This window comes from Melitaea cinxia, chromosome 6, assembly GCF_905220565.1.
Source record: "Melitaea cinxia chromosome 6, ilMelCinx1.1, whole genome shotgun sequence".
Lineage (NCBI taxonomy): Eukaryota > Metazoa > Arthropoda > Insecta > Lepidoptera > Nymphalidae > Melitaea > Melitaea cinxia.
Window position 1 is genome coordinate 10,802,068 of NC_059399.1, and position 26,233 is coordinate 10,828,300.

Consider the following 26,233-nt stretch of genomic DNA (forward strand, 5'->3'; position numbering starts at 1 on the left):
AAATAATCCGTAGATAAATTCTAGCGTTATAAACATTAAAATCTTCAATTATACTCTTTAATTATAATCGAACTTTATTTATAATTTTTATAACTGCTAAACCTTTTCTAAATTATTTAACATTTCTTTTTATATGCTTAAATTTTAAACATTTTTCTATAAATTACTGTATAAAAATATAAAAATTAAATAATAAATTGATGATAATACGTAGGAAACAAATCATCTTTATTTTTACTGTCGAATTAATTGTTAATGTGGATTGTAAGATCTATATTATGATCTTAAAATAGATTAAATGCGTTCTATTTATCTATTACTTGCTGTTTCTTTTAATGAAATTAAAGGCTACTTTTAATGTAATGATTCATTTTATGTTTTAATTAATTCATTCGTTCGATTCATAAATATTTAAATATTTATATATTAGACAGTGATACATTCATTTTCATAAATCGAATACAATTTCAAACGAAAACAATTATATTGTCATTATAATGTAGGTATTTCATCTTAACGATTTTTAAAACATTGCGCATAGATTTAGAAATAAATGTACCATTCATTTCGAATAATATAATTGTAGGCAGTAAAATTAAGTATTTAATATTCCATCAGACTAAAATAAATTTAAGTGGTCTTTAAAATCTCTTCAACGTTTTTTAATAATGTTCTTCTTGTCGATCTTTAATATTCAGAACATGCCGACTATATGTAAAAAACAGGGGATCAAGTAAATTTTATTTATTCAAGATGAGTTCGCAATTAACCCGAGGTTTGAATATTCCCTAATCGCATCATGGTGTGCTGAGGATATAGTATTTTGCTATGGTAGTATGACTGAAAAAATATTTCAATTACTACTTGTACTAAGTACAATGTAGTTGTCAATTAACATGTATGTTATTATTTGAAACTGTTGATAATGCTTAAATTAAACTATTAATTATTATAATATTTTGTATACATCCGCGATTTTATTAACTTGCTATAAAATATTATACGACAGTTGAATGGATGATCTCAATCTTTATCTTTAGATATTTTTGGAAGTATTTATCGTATTTAATTCATAAAATTTTAAAAGTTAGTTTATATCGACATACGTAATTTGGTATGATTTATTGTAAGTTTATTATAAATTTAATGAAGACTCACATAACATGATTCGATTGCTAATATACTTGGCTGATTATAAATAATATCACTAAATCTTTATAATTAGTTCACTGACACATTAACACGGTTTCATTTATCAACATCGATGCACCTTATAACGAATAATTAGATGTGCTACCACACTATTTTAATATCACGTTGATTATGAAAATAATTTAGCATATTTTCTTGGTATATTTTAGTTTCGATAGAAGTTATATTAGCCGGAGCGTAGTGCGCACTGCGCGTGCGGCTTGGCGCGTAAACTGCAAACTAGCGCCGGCCAGCAGAGGCGTTGACACATACACTCAAATGCTCCCGTAAAAAATCGAAAAATATTAAGGGCGATAACTCTCTGTCTGTCGTTACTTGTCTGACTCAGTCGCAAATAATCTTGTTACTGAAAAAAAAACCGATTTTTCGTAGCAACTTTACAACAACATTTTCATTTTCTTACAACAACATTTCAGAAGTTTTCATATTTTAATAAAAGCGGTCATTTAACATTATTCTGTCTTTTCTGCCCTTTCAACAATAAAAGTATATAATTTTCAAAAATATTAGTGTTTTAACATTGTTTTAAAATAATTTAATGAAATCAGACTTTCATCATAGTCTACTCGTATATCAAATTAATCTGGAGGATAAAGATTGGAAAAATCTTATATGATTTTTTGACGTAACTTATATTTATTTGAAGACTAAAATAATGGCAAATATTATTGCTATGGTACCGCCCATTGTACCCAGAACTGTTTCCAATTTTGTAGTAGATACAAACAACATAGTAAGTATTTATAAATAAATTATGAATTTAAAAGATGAATATAATCGTCTACATGAGACATATTTACGTGCGACCGAAGATAATAATAACCTGTGGCAGCGTTTCAAATATGTCGCACTGTCCTAAACTTTATCTCATCAGTGGACATCTTATAATGCCACAATATTTATTAATTTCTGACGAGCTAAATCTGTCACGTAAACATCTATACTACAGTATATTTTAAAGGTTCGGGGTGCAAGTTACAATTTTTTTTTCGAAAAATGCGTATAACGTAACGTAATATCTTTTTTTTAATTTTTTGTATCTGTCTTTTTGTTCCGGCTATCTCTGAAACGCTTGCATCGTTGTTGACGGGACTTTCACTGGCAGATAGCTGATATAGTAAGGAGTAACTACGACTACTTTTATTTTAGAAATTTATTTATTTTATAACTCTGCAAACTGAACAATAACTTTTTTTTAAATTCCACGTGGACGAAGTCGCGGCCTAAATCAATCAAAATCAAATCAATCAATACAACTTTATTTAAATAGGCCCCAAGAGCACTTTAGAACCGTCATTTTACAAATTAAAAATTTTAAAATATTTATTATTTTTGTAAAAGTTAAGCTACCACCGATACGGAATGTAGATTCTGCAGAGAAGAATCGGTAAGAAACTCCACGGCAGTCTCGGCACAGGTCGCAGAACTAGAATAAAAGTGAAAATTGCGCATTTCACTTAAAAACCTGCACTGAATCGTAGTTTCTATAACAAAACTTACACGGAACAGAATTTATTCAATATAAAAGTTTAATATATTGAATTAATTATAATGCACTCTCGTATGCTCGTATGTGTGAAATAAGTCAATTACGTAGCTTTTTAATGCACTAAATAATTTGCAGAGCATCACTCTATCCTTATATAGACTATTCAATGGAGATTATTTTTAAAGGCTTTCATGAAACTAAATTAATCCGTTCTATTAATTATCTATTCAAATGAATTAAATTGGAGTGTCTTTTCGTAGTATTAAAATAACCGGTTTTCACTAAATGCATATGGATGTATACACGCATATACTAAAATAATATATTTTTACAATTTTTGTCTGCTGTTTGTCTGTTTGTTTGTTCCGGCTAATTGCTGAAACCTGGACCGATTTTGACGGGATTTTCACTGGCAGATAGCCGATGTAATAAGGAGTAACTTAGGCTACTTTTATTTTTAAAATTTATTTACTTTCTAACTCAGCGAACTGAACAATAACTTTTTATTAAATTCCACGCGGACAAAGTCGCGGGCACCGCTAGTTATAAATATATCTATACGATTTTGGCAGTACTAGATGGTAAGTCTATAAAAATTACAAAATCATACATTGTACACAATATGATAAGTAGTTAAGTACATATTATTATTGTGGGAAATCATAGTAATAATCATAACACGTCAGTTTTCTAAGAACTTGTTCATACGGTCGTGCTAAGAACACGTCTAGACGGAGCAATTGTAGGGTTTCGCAGGGTTGGAAGAGACAAACTAACAAAGAAAGCGTTCGTGCACCTCACCAAGGAGTCTTTGATAGGCTCGAAACATTTTATTGTTCTAAATAATGTCTAAATAACATATTCATTCGTATTAATTCATTAATTTATATTGTTATGGAAACTGTAACACTTTTTTACAACATCTGCTTGACCATCAGGCATAAGTTTTGAGGAGATAATTTTTTTCCTTGATTTGTTTACTTCCCGGAGTTACTATCATCATCGCTGAGTACGAAATACATTTTGTAAACTCAGTATAGGCCTCATTTGAACCCGCAACGGACTGGTGTCAATTTTGGTTTCTAGGGGCTATCTGAGATAGCCTATTGCATAATCACATTTGGGACCTGTTATACTGGTTGCTGATAAAACTATCCGACGTAAAATGATATCTGACAGATAAAAGTTTATAATCAATTATCATTAATCAATATCTGGGACAAACTTATCGCTTTATCAGTCAAATATTTGTAATCGCAACTTGTAAATATCAAAATTATTGTTTATTAGCTAGGCAGGAGCAGACCTAAGGTTATTTTAAACTCCCTCCTGATAAATCTTATCTGTAGCTTTAGGACGAGATAGACTTTATCAGAAACCGTAGAACAGGTCCTTACCGTAACATTATTATGTACTAGTTATGTCATTCGCGATCGGGCATCAAAGCAATTATTGGAATCTAACTGCTATTTCCTTATTCGCAGATTGATTCATTTCCTAACTATCATGACGTTTCTCTTATTTTCTTGATACATACCGTCTACTTTGTTTTAGTCCACAAAAAATTATATAACATATTAATGTTTTTGTGTTAATGAAAAATGCTCCGGCACTTTAAGTAGTCGGTGCTCGCCTCGGGAGCCGTGGTGGAGAGACCGACAAGGACAGACATTAAAAGCGGAAACAAATTTTAGAAAATATACAAATATCCTTCCCGAAATCGAAAACGCAAACTGCTGCTGTTTAGGCGCCTACACGGCACACGAATCGTCACACCAGAGCGGACCCAGCTCCCAGACCAGAAATAATTATTCCTACAAATACTTACCTATAATGTAATATAAAAATAAAATAAAATTGACTATATATACATATGCTACATATAAACCATATATATACTGTATAAATATACAAATACTATACATAGATACATATGTTAAACGGAGATGCTAAGGATATTTATTTTCGTATTTACAAAATGCGCCTTTATACATTTTTTGAAACAGGAGAGAGATTGAGATTGTTTTATAGAACTTATTACTTCTAATTTCAATATGATTACACATTTTTACATTTTGAAAAGTCTTATATTTTTCACGAATAAATTTAAAAACTCCTAAAGCAATACATAAATTGTTTGTCATTTATCAAATAGCTCGACAGTTGGTCAGCAAAAGACAAAGTAAATGACTCAGATAAAGGGACTGGGGTAGTCGTACAATCTACTAAAGCACATGTTCAGTGACCCAAAGTAATAAAAATCGCAGAAAAGCCATACTTCGGCTACAAAAACCTTGACACTTTCGTAGGTAACAGTGTACAAGGACATAAATGTGACATTAGGGTGTGATATTAAAAAATGGCGGTATATTCATACTTCGACATTCATTTCCAATTAGGTGCCACTACTATAAATTACGTCACACGTTAAAGGGCCCCAGTGGGTCGACAAAGACATTGTGTGACAAGGGTCGGGGAGGGGTCTAAAATTTCATGACATCACATTTAAAATATAATATATTTAATTATTAGTAAAATGGAAATAAAATTAAAGACTAAACTGATGGTTTAATTCAATAAATAAGAAATTATAGGTTTAAAATTGAAACATCATTTGTAACGTCATACTAGGGGTCTCAAAATCAAAATCATTCGAAATCGTTTCGAAACCCAGCCTGCTCTGGTGGTTGGAATTCGTCGAGTCTTCTGGCGAGACGATTCGTAACAACCCTCGAAAACAGCTTATAGACGTGGCTCAGAAGTGAGATCGGTCTGTAATTCTTCAACAGAGACTTATCGCCTCTCTTAAAGAACAGCATCACCACACTCCTGGACCACCCCTCCGACGTGGTACGTCGGTAGATGACGGCGTTAAAGAGCCTTGCCAAGGCTTTTAGGACAGGTCGCCCTGCGGCTTTAAGGAACTCACAGCACGCTGGTAACACCGTCATCCCCCGGGGCCCTCCCGTTTTTAAGCTGCCTGAGCGCTGCACTAATCTCACCCTCTTCGAAGTCCGGGATACACTCCGAATAATGGCACAACAATGGTGCTCGTGGATCTTCGGTGTCCCAAGTCGCTATCGGGCTATACTCGGGGTTTCTCTCAAAGATAAGATTAGAAAAGAAACTATCCGCGAGAGAACGAAAGTAACTGACATTGCCCACAGAATTAGCAAGTTGAGGTGGCAGTGGGCTGGTCATCTGTGTCGCAGGACCGATGGCCGTTGGAGTAGACGGGTCCTGAAGTGGAGACCGCGTCTTGGCAAACGCAGTGCGGGACGTCCTCCGGCCCGTTGGACCGACAATCTACGTAAGATTGCTGGTGTATGATGTCTGCGCGAACTTGGGGAGGCCTATGTCCAGCAGTGGACTGCCATAGGCTGAAGTGATGATGAGTGATGTAAATCAGCAAAGTGTTGTGCATGAACCCACAAAGGTTTCTGAGTTGGTACGACCAAAAAAAAAGCGTAGCAACGCGCGCAGGGTACAAGCTAGTACAAAATAAAATTTCATTATACTTATTCTAGTTTTTTAATAAGTAAAACACTGTTCTAAAAAAAATCGTTTTATGTTTTAAAAATATAAAATTTCTGTAAAAATAACGTAAATTCCTATTATATTAATGTCCAAAAAGAGCTTCACACTGACAAAGATAATAGAACATGAGACATCACTCTTAGGACAATAGTCGAGGTTAGTCTAACGCTTACATGTCCATTTGTTTTGCTAATGTTCAAGATAGTACTGCGTTCGAGCAGAACATCTCATGAATATTAACAGATATTAATTGTTTTACAGAACGTCGTCGTATCTGGAAAATCCGTATAATACAGACACGACAGCTGCTTGAATCATGTTTTACCTACAATAGAAATATTCTTACAGCATCATTATCCCATTAACATATGGTAAATGTCGTTTACAATATAATTGTAAGATTTTTGCTATATGACGAAAATAGTTTTTGTTTATTGTTTTCGACTGATTCTAAACTTTGTATTCGGTTTAGGCAACTTCAAAAAATTTAACCAATTTTAAGAGAAATATACCATATGCCGGTTTTTGTCTGGATAAAAGATCTATTAAATTGTTTCTTTTGTTTGTAAAAAAACATCAGAAAAACTTTCATTTCTACTTATAGTAGAAATTTTTTAGGTGATTCAATTGGAATCCTAAGAATTAGACTTGTATTAAGCCAATTTGTATTTTGTTATAAGAGTACACATGCTTAATCGAAGGCGACCTAAAAATTAACAAAAAATATATACTAAGAATTAAACCGTATAGGGTTTCCAAGTAAAATTCTAAATTAACATATCTATCACAAGCAACATTTTATGTAAATAATAAATTGAACTAAGGTCCAGATTATTTTATACTGTTTTTTTTTTAAACTTCTATATTAAGACAAGTAAAACAGTCATATTTAAATGGCAACATAGAATTATGAAATAAGTCAATAAATCATATACATATATAATTGTGTTTGCTTGCAAACGAAAAAAAAACCGACTTCAATTACATCGACGAGTAATCAGCGTAGATCGACGAAAAAATAGTCAAGTAACTACGCGTTATCAAAGATTACTCAAAAAGTAGTCATCAGATCTCGATAAAGTTTTGTATGCGACTACATGATAAATATCAGCTTTCGATTAAATTAAAAATTACCAAATCGGTACCAGTGTACCAATCACCCAGTAAAAAGTTATTGCGGATTTTCGAGAGTTTCCCTCGATTTCTCTGGGATCCCATCATCAGATCCTGGTTTTCTTATCATGGTACCAAACTAAGAATATCGCCTTTCCAACAAAATAAGAATTATCAAAATCGGTACATCCAGTAGAAAGTTATGCGGTATAATACAACGTAGGTCAACGAAAAAAGCGTCAAGTAAAAACGCATTATTAGATATAACTCGAAAAGTAGTTGTTAGATCTCAAATAAATTAAAATGGGATCAATTGACAAAAAAAAATTGTCGACATCGGTCCACCCGGTCAAAAGTTCTGATATAACATACATAAAAAAATAAAGTCGAATTCAGAACCTCCTCCTTTTTTGGAAGTCGGTTAAAAAATATGAAGATCATGTAGTGAGAGATTCATTGTTCATTAAGTGTAATCTAACTGAGGATCAACTGAATACACTTGAGCGGCTTCATAATGTTGCTTCACGGTACGTATTTGGGTTAAGCAAATACGACCATATCTTAGAATTTTGTTCTAAGCTCAAGAAACGAATAGGGAAGGCCACCAAGGTCTTTTCGTTTCCGCCGGATTCTCATATGCTTTTCCTTCGATACTCTGTTTTATTCAGCCCATCTAGCCCTACTTACTTAAACAAAAAAACTTGAATTTATCAAAGAACTTAATAAGGTATTACGTTCTGAGAATCTGACACTGAGATAGCCTGTTCACAAAACCAAATACTTTCATAAATTGTTTGGAGTTCAAGCAGTACTTCTCTGGAATTCTTAACCTTTACGTATACACAATGTAAAATAACAATAACAAGTACTTACCCACATATCCATGAATGTCTACGTCTCGGAATCGAAGCGAGTGTAAGGGCGAAGGGTGGCAGAGCTGTAGGCGCATTATCCGCCTCGTCCTCCGCCGGCGCCCCGCTCACGCGCAGCTCCGGCACACGGAGTTGGTGACGACCACTCATCCCAACTTATATCATTATCACCGATTTCTTTTAACGTTTATCACACCGTGATTTACACGGAGATATGTAATTGACTCTCACAGTCACTATCTGTTGCAGAAACTATTTTTCGAAGTTTGAAATTTGCTGCACACGTACGAAATGTCATTAAGTAACGTTACACGTGCAATAATTCAGTGCCAAAATGGAATGTGTAGTAAAAAATACGAACCTTTTCAATAATATAAGCTTGGAGTATGGTATGTATTTTTTTTTAATATAGCAAAGATGATTTGAACTTATTTTTACCATTTTATGTTTTGCTTCTAACTATTCCAAAATAGTCCTATTAAAAACATATTGAAGTAAAATTCTTTACCCACGCTTTACTTGGGGAGTAAGCTGGTGAATGCTGGACGAGACCGTTACGAAAAGTGTGATTGGGCTAGGCGAACGGAAGTTGAGTGGGAGACATAAGTTAATGAAGATAGAAAGAGAGAAAGTTACGTTTCGTAAGTTTCACTTCAGTCGTGTGGTCTAAAGCAGACTCGTTTTTATCAACAAAGTTACTTCCGTAATACCTTTTTTATAAATTGTAAATAGCACGTATAAATCGAGTTAAATTAAGTATTTTTATTATAATTTTTATAAGAAAATGTTAAGTAAAATTATAGATATTTTAGAATAAAGCTTTAATTTTAATATTTAATCTTACATCTTTGTCTACGTTCACCACAAAACCATTCGTTCCAAAAAATTTCGTTAAGACTGGCATTATTAACTATTGTATAACATATGTAATTTACTGATGTACAAAAATCTATTATTTAGTCTTTTTTAAACAAGATTTCGAAAATCGGTCAGGAGCTGTATTTACTTTCACTCATTTATATCAGTTCTCGTTTTTGTTCTTCTCCTACTATCATTCTGCATACTTTATTTTTTGTAATGTTCTTCCACCCTTGGTTCCCATCTATTTGGTCGTTTATTTAGTTAAGTGCGTTTGAAACATTTAAATTTATAAAAATTAGTAGGATTTGACTTACATATACATATTATACATATTTAACCGTCAATTATAATTTTCACCGTTATTAAATGTATTTGCAATACCTTAATCTATTGTTGACTCATTTTAAAATCAAGTCAAAATCAAAATCAAAAACAAATTTATTCAAATAAGCTTCAAAAGTACTTTCGAAATATCATTTTACAAATTAAAATTTTAAAGTAATTATTATATTTAAAAGTAAAGTTACCACCAATTCGGAATTTAGATTCTGCAGAAAAAAATTTCGAAGTAACCCCGCAGTTACTCTTTTAAAAATTATAACTGTGGTTTGAAATTGGACAAAAATATTTCCGGCCGTCAATCATGTTGACATTATTTCAAAATTAAAACCGACATATATATAACTTTAAATACAAAAACAAAAGCAATAATATATTTTGTTTTAAGTTTCGGAGGCTGGTAGAGCAAGAAATTATCTATAAAATTATATATAATTTATGTGGACTAATTGTGAGGTTTTTTTTCTGAAAAAGGAGGCAAACATCTTAACCTTAGCGTATTAATATATCCCACCAAAAACATTTTCATGTAAAATGTTGCCAAGATGAGATCATATGGCTCGACTGTCAAAAAGTTATTAAATCTCATGTAGAGCCAAGCTTCTAACTCTACACGCCCTAACTCTACAAGCCCTAACTTCACAAAAACTCTACACCTTAGTCAAAATATGTGGCTTGGCCGTTTCGCTACCGTCACGTGCGCGTAAGGTGAAAAATTTATTCACTGTTTATTATTTTTCTGTTATACAATAGTTCTATTAAAGAAAAAATAAAAATAAAAAGAGAATATATATATATATATATATATATATATATACATATATTTTTTATAATAAAAACACATCCACCTGTATCTTCAATAATGCTTATTTTATTTTACGTCATGACGTAAAACATGTCCAGCCCTGAAGGCAGGGTCGCGTTGCTACGTACTTGTATTAGGCAAGTAGCCAACAGATGCGACAATATTCGCTCGAATACGTCTAACCGAATATACTTCATTATTTTGTTTATTTTTCCTTAAGCTGTATTTTACTTGTTACTTATTTGCTTAAATGGTAATCAAATTATTTAAAACATTTTTTAAAATAGATATAAACTACGAGCGCGTCTATAATTCTTTACACAACACAGTCATAATATTGAATATTCAGTTAATTCGTAATAAGTCTAGACAAGTGTCCACCTATATATTTTTTGTAATCTCTCTTCTTTCTTCTTCTTCTCCTTTTTCATAGATAATGTTTACTGCCTGTTTTGCTACTTGTGGATATATAACGCTATTTCACGTATGACGTGTCCGACAGTAAACATTTTTTGATTCATTATTCTTTTTTGCCATCATATCGTCATATCTGGGGGCACGGTAGTGCCCCCGCCAAGACGAGCCAAAAAAAAAAAAACAAACGAAAAGCACTACCTATCTTTTCTCGAAGTGCTTCGTCGTTTTTTTGAACCCTCATAACTTGGGTTTGGATTATACCAGATAAACGAAATTCTCGGAATATAATGTCAATAGTGGACTTATTAAACGTATAAAGTTTCAATTGCATAGCTCTTATACTTTAGATTTTATTGATATCTAAAAAACCCCGATTTCGTCACTCACTGATGATCATCAAAATTCTTAGAGTACTTTGTGAAGTCTCAGAAAGGTGAAATTTCGTATGTAAGCATTAGTATTAGTACACAAACAACAAAAAAAATCTAAAACTTGGAACTTTTACCCCCCAACCCGTTACTACACTTACTTACTCGTTACTACCGGCTGCCGATGTTGTAGATGATATATATATATATATTGATGATATAACATTTTTGAAATTAAAGGTGTGCGAGACCGCGTTTTGGTAAAATAAGGTCTCCGTTATAGACTATGGTAATGGTGCTGCTATCTATATACTCGCAAATATATCAATGTGATGTAACGTACTAATTAGTTGTAACATCACCATGTCGTCATCACACGAGCATAATTTTAATTGCAATTTAACTCATACATGAATATGCTATTTAAAGTTTTATGAAAATAAAATAAAATATCCTTAGACTTTTTTTGATTATTAAAGGTCAATTAAACAGAGACAAAGTTAATAAACAAATGGCAAACGGGCAAGTGTATCTGCATACAAAGAACCGCTATATTGTGACAGCATTGACAGATGACATTTTGGAAACGCGTTACTATTTATATTATTTTTAGAACTTACCAATAACTTTTGTACGATTTTTTTGCTTATGATAAATAAGGTTGGGATACCCTAGCATTTTTAGCATTAGTGATTGCTTCAGTGTTAATATAGAGGCTACTGTTTTTGTAGTATTAAAGTAACAGTGTAATGCTTATAGCTTATTTATGTTTCAAGTAATAAAGCATTCTAATGGTGAAATAATGATTAATATTAATAGGTACAGTAAGTTCAGACTTTATCAAAACAAAACATATGTAAGTAAATAACGTTCTATCTGTAGAATTTTACAACATAATATTAAATTTACATGTGTCATAACATAAATAGTTACTAATTAATTGTAGGTTTCATAATATCTACTATAATTTTTATTGTGAGCCTTGACGTTTCATTGTCAACAGTACGAAAATTACATTCCTTAAGCGTAACTGAATGTCTCGCCACGACCTTCACATTGCCACTCAAAGCTTGGCATAGATGGAGAGGCAATAAGGCAGGTTGGGCGCGATTATCGCAAATCGAGCACACGACCTTTGCGTGAGCGCCTGACGGACTTTACGCACGCACGATCTGACAGCATGCAATTTTAATCCACCAGGCGTTTCCCTTACACCTTTTAAAATATATCTAGAAAAGTATGAAGCTGTATACACATTTAAGCTTTTAATTTCAATCAAGTTTTTGAATCAATTCTTTTTTAGTTCACAAATATAATAATATTACGACTTTTGTAACATATTTCGTTGTTAAAATGTATAATACAATTTGAAAAGAATTTAAATAAACTCATATTCTCGTAACACGATATATGATGGAAATTATTTGATTATTTAGTAGTATCTCCGTTACTAAAATGTCATTTATTATTCACAGCATACGTAACTGTACATTGACACGAAATAATTACGAATCCATTTTGAATTTCGCGAGAATAACGATTCCGGATGCCATTGGTTAATTAGGAAATCACTCACAGCATTTTAATGAGCTGAACAATATAACAATAAACAATAAAGTTCTGTAAAATCATTTATTGCGATTTCGCCTATAGGTGGCACCTCGACGAATGTTATGATTAAAATAATTAGACATGTAATATTAAAAAAAATTGATTAAGTAAAGCAGCGTTACGAAACTATTCTATGTTGTTAATGTTTAGGATTACCTACTTCTCTATAACTTTTTTTTATACAACAAGGTCGGTAAATAAGCTTATGGCTCACCCTATGGTAAGCGATTATCATAGTCTATAGACGCCTGCAACACCAAGCATTGCAAGCGCGTTGCCGACCCTAACCCCAATTCCCCCCAGGAGCTCTGGTCACCTTACTCACCAACAGGAACACAACACTGCTTAAAAACAGTATTATTTAGCTGTGATCTTCTGTAAGGTCGAGCCTTAGCCGGACTGCTCCATATTTTGAGCAGGATTTTTCCTGCTGCGGCCTACCTCAGTTCCGAACTTCCTAGTTCTAGTAACATTCATATAGCACGACTGACAATTAAAATTTAGAACATAACTAGCTGACCTGGCGAACTTCGTATCACCTTATTTTTTCCTGAAATATAATAATAACATAATATATCAAAATAAAATATAGTCTATCTTTTAAGTTGGATCGAACTGCACATGTTGTGCGAATTTTATTATAATCGGTTAAGTGGTTTAGGAGTCCATTGAGGACAAACATTGTGACACGAGATTTATATATATTAAGATTATTATATGGTATATTCCACTTTTGAATACATTTCTTGTGAATGGACTTATTCGTTACTTGTTTTAAAAATTGAACACCCAGAGAACAACCGCTATAAATAGAGACTATTAACACTAATGTAATTTACGATTAAAAAGAGAAACATATTAAACGGTTAAAGTATGATACGAGTATACAGTAGTTTTACATGATAAACATCAACATTTTAGTTGCGATAAAATCGATACGAACATTTTAATTAATCAGATAACTACACTTATAAGATAAGATTGCAATTTGTAATAGTAGTAAACTCGTCGACGATGATACACTTTCGTCAGAATTATTTAATTAAAGAGGATTCACTTGGGAAATGAAATATAGATGGGTGGTACGAATGGATTAATTACAGCACTATAATTGCATTAGTAATCTCGAACTATACTACATTTAGTATATAGTGACCAATATCCATATCGAACGTAAGTTCAAACATGTAAACAATTGTCGAAAAAATTTTGTGTTGTCTCAAATCGTAAAAACTTACTCCCATTTCCATATCATGGCATATACCAGAAATTTATACAAATACTAATTGACCCCGCAAACGTTGTTTTGCCATATATGTTATTAACCCCCTTAACCTACCTCTTATAACGTAGGGGTATGAAAAATAGATTTTGGCCGAGAGAGCATAGCATAGCGTGGCAGCTCTGTATATTGAGGCATAAAAAACATTCGATAATTGTTTTTTTTTTTGTTCTCATTTCTAATTTCTCACTGAGAAGTTGAAATGAAAATGTATAGAAAAAAAAACTAAAAATAAAATAACAAAAATATGTCCTTTTCTATATTTAGACTGGAATGACATATCTCAATAACCTAGTGGTCGCCCAGTGGTCAAAATTAATCAAGGACTATACTTCTATAATAATAAACAAAAGAGTATGTATGCGTGTGTGTGTCAAATACATGATAGTGTGTATGCTATGTTTTTTTTTTTATTGATTTAATGTATTTTTTATGCATAATTAAAAATATTAATACTATAAGCATTCTGCACTCTTTCTCTATATAAACTATAAGTGTGCGAAATTTCGTTCTCCTCCTTCAGGACAAAGTTTTCACTTCACGTATTAATATATAGATTATATTCTAGCCAAAGATTGACTGAAAGAGAATGCTGCTAGGTATGTAGCCTACCTTTTGTTCCCGCTGTTTTTTTTTTTTTTTTTGTTAACTATTGGTCAGTATAGAATCTAAAAATTAAAAAAAAATCTTTCGGCCCTACATTCTCTTACTGACTCGTTTAAGCGCGTATAAGATGGCGCTTGTGATAATTTTAATAACATGTTTTAATCGATATCGGCGTCGAGCTTCATTACGAACTACAGTCGAATATGAGTCGTGAGTAATCGGTCTTCTAATTAAAAGTCAGTGTTGCACAAATTTATTGTCATTGGTTGATTTTTTTATAATAAGTAAATAAATAATGTAATAGTGATTTATTTTTGATTCAGTTACGTAATTTCTATAAAATTCGAACAATAAAAACTTAATTATATTTTTTGTACACTATTGTAAAATGTATATATTTCATTTTAGTGAACTGCAAATATGTGTATTGGCGATTTCGTATAATATACGATGTCAGTTCTTTATTTTCATACGACTACTAGGCAAACAAAGCAAACACAAACAAAGGTAACAAAGATAAACAAGCGTCACATGATGGTAAGCGAATACCGTAGCTTATGGACGCCTGCAGCACCAGAAGTATCGCAAGTGCGTTGCCAATCCTATCCCCAATCCCCCCATGACCTCCGGTCACCTTACCACAGGATCACAGTACTGCTTGAAGGCAGTATTATTTAGCTATGATCTTCTGTAAAGTAAAGATACTTTCCCTGTCTAGCTGCTCCAGATTTTGTTCATCATATTTTTTGCTGTGCCCTACTTAGATAGTAGTCTCCTAACTAAAAAGAAAGCCACGAAATCGCAAAAGGCCTACAATTCCGACGATTTTCTGAAATGGGTATAAGGTTATCAGCTGTAAGGTTATCGGCCAAAAAACTTTTAGAAAGATCTCAATTTAATAGCCTAAGTCCTTAAATAACATTTTTAAAACTGAATAGGAAACTGAATGGTAGCTTAATATTGAAATTCTAATTTTATAAGCAATTTTGTCGTTAACATTCTCATACTTACTCTTTGTAGTCAAATTAATCGAGAGGGTATCAAAGACTTAAAATATGAAATTAAAATTAATTAGCTTATTAACTCTTCAGAAGTCACTTAAATAATAGGTTTCCACTTCTAATAGTTTAAGAAAGTGTATCAATTGAGTATTGAAGGATTAATTTTTTATTACGTAAAACTTTTAGACAACCGTGAACGCTTGTAGAATTTTTCGAACTATTGTTTGTCGATGCTTGACTAGTGTAAATGCTGACACGCGACGTTCATATTCGAATAAGCTCGTATTTTAACACTTCTTTTTTATGGCGAGAAAATTGGCACAATACAGTGATGGTAAGACACGCTATGCGAATACCGCGCGCACGCTTCGTTGACATTGTTCAAGCGTTTAAGGAAAGCGCCTCAAAATCGTTAATATAGGAGGGAGCATTCCAATGCGAAATATTTTAATAGCAAGAATTTATTGTATCTCAGCAATGGCAAACCTAATAATTTTTTGGAGACGAATAGCCTTCTAAGTTTTTTTTTTTTTACTTGTTTCTATTAGTTACAAAATTACGTTAACCATCAAAAGTTTATACGATTTGATTTTTCAGATCATCGAAACATGCTTAAAATAATTATCTCCTCGGGAGCTAATATGTTAGACTAGGTAAACCTTTCCTAGGGTGAGGTTACAAAATATTTTTGATATTATATTTAGTTATAATCAACTATCTCATCTAACTAACTAAAGGAAAAATAAAAAATAGTTATAATGATTTACTTTACATTGGTAATATCGTAAAAACAATAATTAATTTAAAAAAAAATGTACGAAAAGTTGAAAGTTAAATAGTTTTTTACAAATGTGTGTCGTTCAGTGAAATTGAATTTCAGTATTGTAAACAAACTTATAATGAGCCTAGAAATAATTAATTAATTGAGACCTTTAATTTATTGAGATCTATATACTAATATGTGAAGCAAAAGTTTTTACGCCTTTCGTACGTACGGAGGATTATGAAATTTCGCACACTAATAGTTTATATAGAGAAGGAGTGCAGAATGCTAATATTTTTTTTATTATGCATAAAAAATACATCAAATCAATAAATAAAAAAACATAACAGACACCACCATGTATTTGACACACGCACACATACATACTCTTTTGTTTATATACTACACATATTATACAAGTATAGACTTCGACAACAAAACCTTAATAATGTTCAAACTTATAATTTAAATTAATTATGGTCGAATTTCGAACACTAGGCGACCGCTAGTTTATTGAGATACGTCATTCCAGTCTAAATATAGTTAAAGAACATATTTTTGTTTTTTTTTCCTATACATTTTTGTTTCGGCTTATCGGTGCGAAATTAGAAATGAGAACAGAAAAAAAAAACAATTATCGAAATAATAGACTGGTTATGCCGCAAGTCTAGTAGTGGGTAAGTAGGTTTTAAAACTATTTAGTTAGTTTAGTTTCAAAATTCTAAAGCTTTGTTCCTGTATGAATTTATAAAATAAAAAACGACGAGAAATTAATTAAAAAGTCTTTCTTCTATGCCATTTGCATCTCATAGACCATCCTTCGATATAATATTCAATAAGCTATTTAAGTCTGTAAAGTAGAAGCAATAGCAAAACTAAACACCTAGAAATTATTGACGTTATAATTTAATTATAATAAGATATAGGTATACAGGTCTTATACAGGTCACTTTTTGTTGGCGTATTATACCTACTCCGTAATGCTTCGAAATAATGAGAAACTATATTGAATAAATTATTACTTGATAGATTTAACAAACATACAACAACAATGCACGAGTACCTAAAACATATATTTATGTATATACAAAACAATAAAAACTTTAAAGGAGCAAAACCAGTTTGATAAAACATTCGGGTTCGATCCCCGCACATGACAAACATTTGTATTGGCCATACAGGTGTTGGCCGTGGTCTGGGTGTTTGTGCAGTCCCTGTGGGTCCTCCCCCCTCCGTGCCTCGGAAAGCACGTTAAGCCGTCGCGATCACGGTTGTTATCATGTAGGTACACCTGATAGCGATCGTTACTCATAGTAGGGAATATATCCGCTAACCCGCATTGGAGCAGCGTGGTGGATTAAGCTCAGATCCTTCTCCCACATGGAGAAAGACGCCAGCAGTGAGATATAACAGGCCGAAGCGAGTAAAAATGACAGAGTAAATAACAGAATCGCATAACTCTCTAAAACCGTATCGAGATCGGGTCAAACACTGGACTATAACTTAGAAATGCAATCACAATAACATCTGTCTTTAACCGACGTCAAACAGAGGAGGTTCTTAATTCAATCGGTGTATATTTTTAATGTATGTACACCGATTACGCCAAGACGTCTGAGCAGATTTACGTGATTCTTTTTTTTCAATGCAGAACAGTCCCCTTCGGTTTTTTTTTTTCGTTTGCCAGTAAACAATTATTATTTACAATTTAAATTAACCTGACCATACAATCGTAAATAATACTCAGGCTCGGTACGTATAAAGCTACTGTATGCTCAAGCTAAATAATGTCGTAGCTGCAAACGAGAGCCTAGGAACTTTTGAAATATTAAATTTATATTCAAAGTTCGATAATAATAATAGTAATAAATAACTTTATTGCATATCTATATGTACATATAATAAAATGGTAGGAAAGTCAAAACTACGTACTAAAACTAGTACATTGAATATTTTTTTAAAAAGAATACTTGGGGTGTGATCTACAATCGATACCGAAGCCAAAAATATGGTTTTTAGAATTTTTGTCTGTTTGTCTGTATGTATGTCCGGGATAAACTCAAAAAGTACTGCATGGATTTACTTCAAATTTGGCACGAATAATATTAAGAAGTCGGGTCAACATATAGGCTACATATTATCACGCTATCACCTACGGGGAACGAGCATTGAACCTTTATTTCTTCAACGCATTCTGTAACAACGCGTAATCTAACGAAGCATATTTGAATATTGTTGTTATTATGTTAATGCTATAAGCTAGCTTTACACTATAAGTAAAGACATTCTGTAGTATATTTAGTATCAGCATTGCACCCGTGCGAAGCCGGGGCGGGTCGCTAGTATTAACATAAAGCAATAAGAGCTACAGGAACAGTAGCTAAAAGCATAAAAAAGTACTTAGAACAGATAGATTCCAACAATGACATTGGCATTCTTCAATAACAAGCAGCCATACATACAACAATCCTACTCAGTAAAGTGTTTGGAGATACTGTTTTCGTACACAACATACAAGACCCACTTTCACAAAACACATAACTATCACTAGACTGAGACACGTAGTAATTATTATCAGACACACAGCAGTTAGCAGACACACCACACTCCCTCAACATAACTCACGAAACTAGCACAAACATTTTACAAAGACAAGGAAAAGGTAGAGGAAGGAGAAGAAGAGGCGCGCAACGTGCGCGTATAGAATAGGAGAAACATAAATTCCTTTTTTCTCGTGGGTTACAAGTCGGGGCATTTATGTAGACCGACATAAGTCTTGAAGGTTAGGTAACCAAGAATAATACAAAAGGAAAGCTAGAAAATTAATTACAGACCGTGCAACGAGCGGTCTTATCACTAAATAGTGATCTCTTCCAGATTTACCCACTAGAAAGATTGCAATATAACGGGCTTGTGCAACATTATAATATATAATTATATAATACATGCAATCCATATGTATACATAAACATACATATAAAACATAAATATACACAATATAGAAAATATAGTAAATCTGTGAGTTCTGAGATTAAGTATATTTTTTATAATAAGTATATAAAAATAATCCACACTAATTCTATGAATATCTTTTATTTGAATTCATGAAGCTAACATTTAACCGAACCTTGAACCGAAATTATTTACTCATCAACAAAATATTTGCCATTTAAAATGGAAACAAAAATAAGACAACATTTGCAAAACGGTAAAAACATGACGTAGTTTTGATCCGTCCTTGGCAAATGAAAACCTCTCGTATGTGACCCGCTTTTTTCCTACATAAATTATATTTTCTTAAATGTTAGCAACAAGCGTCTGTTTAGTAAACTTAAGTATAAGGTAAAAATAGTTTTTAGTTATTTTAAATCTTCTTCGTACTCATAATCTTGCCACGAACATGTTTCGTGGTTTTTAGACGATTTAATTATATTTGTTATTACTTCTTGTCACTCTCAAGTTTCTAAACAGTAATAAAATGTTAGTTCCTAGCAAATACACATCGAACATGCAATCACCGAGTAATAATTATCTCGACAAGTTACCATTACGCCACAATGACAATGAAAAAAAACCGTATATTTATACTAATGATAGATGCTATTATGAGGACAATAGTTTATTTTATGTAAAATATTTAACTAATTTCTGGCGAAAGGAACCATATATTTAACGGTAACCACGATTATATTTTTCGTTAGTGATTCCTAAATTTACACAGCAAAAAAATCCCAAAACGTTAAATCATACGTGGGCAATTTATCAAGAATAGCAGTTGAATCCGCGATATTAAAAACGATATTTGATACTACTGCGAAAACCCGACGTTAACATGTTTTCTAATTAATTTTGTATTTATTAATTAAACACCGATACAAGGTACATAATAATATTAAAACTGGTCTTCGGAGAACTGTGTCAGATTGTAATAAAAGTAAATATGTGCTTAGTATCACAGAAAATAAGGGTTTGCTTTGTAAACAAAAAGGTTCATGTGGCTGTAATGATTCGTTTTTGTCATAGATAAACAGAAGAGACATTCACAGTATTTTCAGATACTCTATTTAAAGTTGGTTGGCACTTGGTTTTGTTGGTTTTTACATAAAAACTCAAAATTGTTTGCTAAGTACTCGTCTGCTTTGTCTAATTTTTTTATTACTGATTTGCTTTCTTATACAGAGAAATACAGATTGAAAAATGTCAAACGACTGCAATAAATATTTTTCAATCTGTAGTTTTTCAGTAAACAAGCTTAATAACAAAAGAGATGGCAGAAATAAATAATAAATGTAACCAATATTCATAGCTTAGAGAATGCCAACAATAAATTTTCGAGTTTTATATCAATAGCATATAAACTGGACTAAGCAATTGGTGTCATTGTTGCTGGGAAGTATGCGAAACGTCGGGCATCTAAAAAACTTAATCAATCATGATAAAATTACATGGTTTATAATATAATCACGTGGATTGGTAACATTATTCAAATAACTTGACATATAAAGGGATTGATACTAGTAGTATAGTTGCACGACTCTCTTACTTCTCAACTACCTACTTCTCATCATTTTTCTTGTCTATTTATATTATCTACTAGCTGACCCGGCGAACTTCGTATCGCCTAACACAAACTTTATCGTATGGTATTAAAGTTCAAATTGACTTTTAAGTATTATCACAAATCTTTTGTATGGGAGTATAGAAAAGTGTTGTTTTTAGACTTTTTCAGGAAATTTAATTTCTTTTTTTTTTAAATTTTTCTCTCCGTAAGAACCATCCTCGTACTTCAAAGAATATTTTAAAAAAAGAATTAGCGAAATCGGTCCAACCGTTCTCGAGTTTTGCGCTTAGCAACACATTCAGCGACTCATTTTTATATTATAGATATCTATATTCTATATACATATATAAAAGCGAAAGGTCACTTACTCACCACGAAATCACCGAAACTATAACACCTACAAACTTGAGATTTGGCAGGTTAGGTTCCTTATAGGGCGTAGACATTCGCTAAGAACGGATTTTACGAAAATCGACCCCTAAGGGGATAAAACGGGAAGTTTGTATGAAAGTCCTATATTTTTGAAATAAGAGACTTGAAATTTAAAATATATGCTCTTTAGATGGTGAGGAGGTGTCCAAATAATGCATCGTAATCTATATATATATATATATATATACGAGTATAATGTGCTGTGTGGCTACGGCACCAAAGAAAGAATATAGCCACCCCCTCTCTTCCCGTGGATGTCGTAAGAGGCGACTAAGGGATAACAAGGTTCCACTACCACCTTGGAACTTAAGGAGCCGATCGATGGCGGGATAACCATCTAACCGCTGGCTTTGAAAGACACAGGCCGAAGACGGGCAGCAGCGTCTTCGGTGCGACAAAGCCAGCCCTGCGGTCACCAACCCGCCTGCCCAGCGTGGTGACTATGGGCAAAACACATGAGTTCACGTTATTTTTGGCGTAAACTTGTGGAGGCCTATGTCCAGCAGTGGACTGTGATGAATGAATATACGAGTATAAAAGAGAAAGGTCACTGACTCACTTATCACGAGAACTCAAAAAGCGCTGGAGGGTCCATCCATCCAGGATGGACAAAGATGAAATTTAGCAGGGATGTAGATTATAGTCAGTAGGCGTCCTAAGAACGGATTTTGCGATAGTCCACGGCTAAGGGGGTTTAATTAGGGTTGATAGCTTGTATGAAACATATACAGCGGCTATAAGTTCACCTGTTAGGTTATTTATACTGCAGACTGCAAATAAAACTAAGAATGTGGTTTATAGAGAGGCTTTATAAAAACAACTATTAAATTATACTAAATTGTGTCTTTTACTCAGTGTGATAAGCATTTCAAGTAACTGAAATAAAAAAATAATTTGCGTTAAACATCTTAATAGTAATGCATATCTTCCACGTATTTAATTCATTATAACCACGCGGACGTAGTCGCGGGCAACAGTTAGTGTATTATAAAACAAAGTCCCCAAAAATGTATGTGATCGATTCCCTCAAAATCTACTGAACGGATTTTCATGCGGTTCAAGAAGAAGGTTTTTTTTATTTTTATATCACTAGGTCGGCAAACAAGCTTACGGCTCACCTGATGGTAAGCGATTACCGTAGCTTATAGACACCTGCAACACCAGAACCATCGCAAGCGCGTTGCCGACCCAATCCCCAATCCCCCAGGAGCTCTGGTCACCTTACTCAAAAACAGGAACAGAATACTGCTTGAAAACAGTATTATTTTGCTGTGATCTTCTGTAAGGTCGAGGTACTACCCCAGTCGGGCTGCTCCATATTTTGAGCAGGAAATTCCTGCTGTGCCCTACTTCAGGTTTACGGAACGGCTAAGCCGATTTTTTTGTTTAAAAGTGTATCTAAATCAAAATCAAAAATATTTTTATTCAAATAGACTTCAAAAGCACCTTCGAATAGTCATTTTAAAATTAAAATTTTAATTATTTTTAAATAAATAAATAAATATCTACACAATACTCACACGGTCATCTATTCCTAAAGTAAGCAACTTAATGCTTGTGTTATAGGTAACAGCCGACTGGTATAGCTAATTTTTTTTTTCGATAAACATACTTATAAATAATACATATATAAATAAATATCTATACCCAGACTAGGGGTGGGAATCGAACCCACAACCCTCGGAGCAGAAAGCAGGGTCACTACAAACTGCGCCAACGGGCTAGTCAAAAATGTAAAGCTACCACCGGTTCAGAATGTAAATTCTGAGAAAAAAACCCAGCAGGAAACTCTGCAGATATTCTTAAAGAAAATATAGGTATAAACTGTGTTTTTATACAAAATTAGAAATATCTTGCACTAAGTCCAAACATCTATATCACTTACGATAACCCTGCACACAATAATAAGCTTTAGTTTTTTTTTTTAAATTTCTTTTTAATACAAACTTTAAATTTATTTTCAGACAATTTCAATTTCGTTTGTGGGATTTTATTATACATGCGAATATCTTAACTCAAAAAGGAGAAGTATATTTTGCGCAGTCGGAAACTTGGAGTAACAATTTTGTTATTCCTTCTCGTGTTTAAACTGCGATTATTACTATTTATATCAAAACAATCGATATTCTTGTGAATATAATATTGTTATAACTATGTTGTGACGCAATTGTTAATATGCCTACCTTATGAAAAACATCCCGCAGGGAGACTCAAGCTCCAAGATCATAAATGCGGCGAATAGCCTTTTTGCAAAATAAATACAGTCTTTATATGTATAGCACAGCCTACCGCACAGTAACAGACCGTAGGACAAAACACTATGGAAATAGCTAAAATATATAGGTATATAAAAAGTATATGGAAATATCGACTGATGTTAAAAAATTTTTTTAAAGTCGATGAATCCATGCAAATATAAAATATATATATATGTCACGGACATGGTAAAAGATATTATTATCAATGTCCATTCGAGCAAAGCCGCAAACAGAAATTCGTAAATAATATGCACAATAAATATTACGCCGAATATTAAAACAATAAATCGCCCGATTTATTGTTTTAATATTCGGTTTAGCTGACTGTTCTAAAAAAAGGTTTTATTCGTTTGCACACATATTCTACACTCGTACATACATATACATATATCCGATGCCAGCGAATGTCTACGTCACAATACTCTAACGTTGTATCACAAGCAGTATTATTATTGTGTCGAGGCGAGTGCGCAATAATTTATCTTGGAAATCCTTCATAATCTCTACATACTTTAGCTATACAATGGTATTCTGAGGGGGAATATTGATAACCAGGTGACCCTTAATAAATACTTATGGATGGGGTAAAATAATTAATTCACAATAATACTTTTATTATAAAATAATTAAGTAAAATAGCAAATTATTTAATATTATATAACAACGTTTATAATAAAAACACCCGTTTTTACGTAGTGGCGAGGCTGTGCTCCTTTTATCGTGTAAAATTTGTTTTAATATTTAGCCGAACATATTCGATGTGATCCAGTAAAATTAACATTTAAATTTATCTGAAAATGATACAGCGTTTTGTTTAACGATTTCCAATATTATGTTAATTGCCCTGCTTTACTTATAGACGCAATAATTTTTTGTTTATACCTACTAAAAATAATGAAACATAAGATTCCAGTGTTTTAATACACTTTAATGATATTAGTTTATATAATTTTATACAGAAAGACTGCGAATATTATCAGCTATTTCGTCCAAGGTCAGATTAACCAAATTTTCCTATGTTACTTCGAATTTCATGTCATCGGAAGACGAAGACCGTCCCAAGACCTACGTCAATCGTTAACGACGATGAGCGATATAATCTAATAATGTTATTTAAAAAAAAATCTATAATAATATTATAAAGAAATTTCAATTTGATAAGGTTAGTTTTTAATTGTTAAATTTTTATATTTTTATACAACCTACGATACTGCTGTTCTGACTATAAACACGGAGTATTTCTGTAGTCTGTGGACTATAATATACATAATTAATCTTTTATAAATGAAATAATTGTGTTCACTCGCAATCGAACTGCTTATTTGGAAGTTAGTAAAAAAATTACTATTTTGCCAATTATTATTAGCAAACAACTCTGTTTATAGACGCCTCGTTGGCGCAACGGTCACAGCCATGGATTGTACCTGTTGCGCTGGCGGTTGCGGGTTCGATCCCCGCACATGATAAACATTTGTATTGGCCGGTGTATACAGGTGTTTGCCGTGGTCTGGGTGTTTGTGCAGTTATTGTGGGTCTCCCCACCGTGCCTCGGAGAGCACGTTAAGCCGTCGGTCCCGGTTGTTATCATGTACACCTGATAGCGATCGTTACTCATAGTAAGGAATATATCCGCCAACCCGCATTGGAGCAGCGTGTTGGATTAAGCTCTGATCCTTCTCCTATATGGAGAAAGAGGCCTATGTCCACTAGTGGGATATTACAGGCTAAAGCGTAACTCTGCTTCGAATTCTAAAATTAAATTCCATCGTAATTACAAATAGGCTATTAAAACAGAGGAAGGAGATTTGTCTGAATGACGATGTAACCAAACAATTAGCGAAACATGTAAATTGTTACCATCATAAATGTAAACTTGGTACAAATATAATCAATTATGCCAAGAACTTATGTTATTTCGGGTCTCCAGTTAGGATTTCTTCACACTGTTAAGATGTTCCGGTGACTTATACTACTCTTAATACTTCTTTTTAGTTATTACAATAAACCCTAAGTTTCCCATCACAACAAATTTGAAAGCCTCAATGGGTAATAGAAGAAATCAGTAAAGAAAAGGAAAGTTGAGTAAAATGCTAGCCACGTTATAAATAATATAACAGGCGGCAATAACCTTTACAGTAATTATTATATGTATAAATTTATTTTAGTTTTGTATATTTATATAAAGCTTCAAGAAATTTAATCAACCTAGATGTAATATTTAGGTACATCATAAAACATTAACCGGAGCCAGTAACCATAAAATTTAATGTTCATCACTAACAAATTAGTTTACATTTTAGTATCAAAACTAAAAAAAATAACAATCAAAAAGAACAACGGATGTTTAGTTTAAGTAAATTTAAAACACTGTTAAGTAAGGGAAGGAATATTTATTAAATAAAAATTTATTAAAATACATTAGTAATATGTAGAAAATAGACTCATACACGCATATTATGATATATATGTTGCAGTCAAAACTCTTAACCAGTCAAAAGCACTATTGACTAGCAAAATCAGTCAGAAGTACTTTTGACCGTTTGCTTTAGTCAATAATACTTTTGACTAAAATAACAGTTAAAAGTACTTTTGCCCAATGGAGCTGGTTAAAAGTACTTTTGACTAAATGATTCCGTCAAAAGTGGTTTTGACTGGTTGTGTCAGTCAAAAATCTTAAAAAGTTAAGGTGGTCGATAAAAATAATGA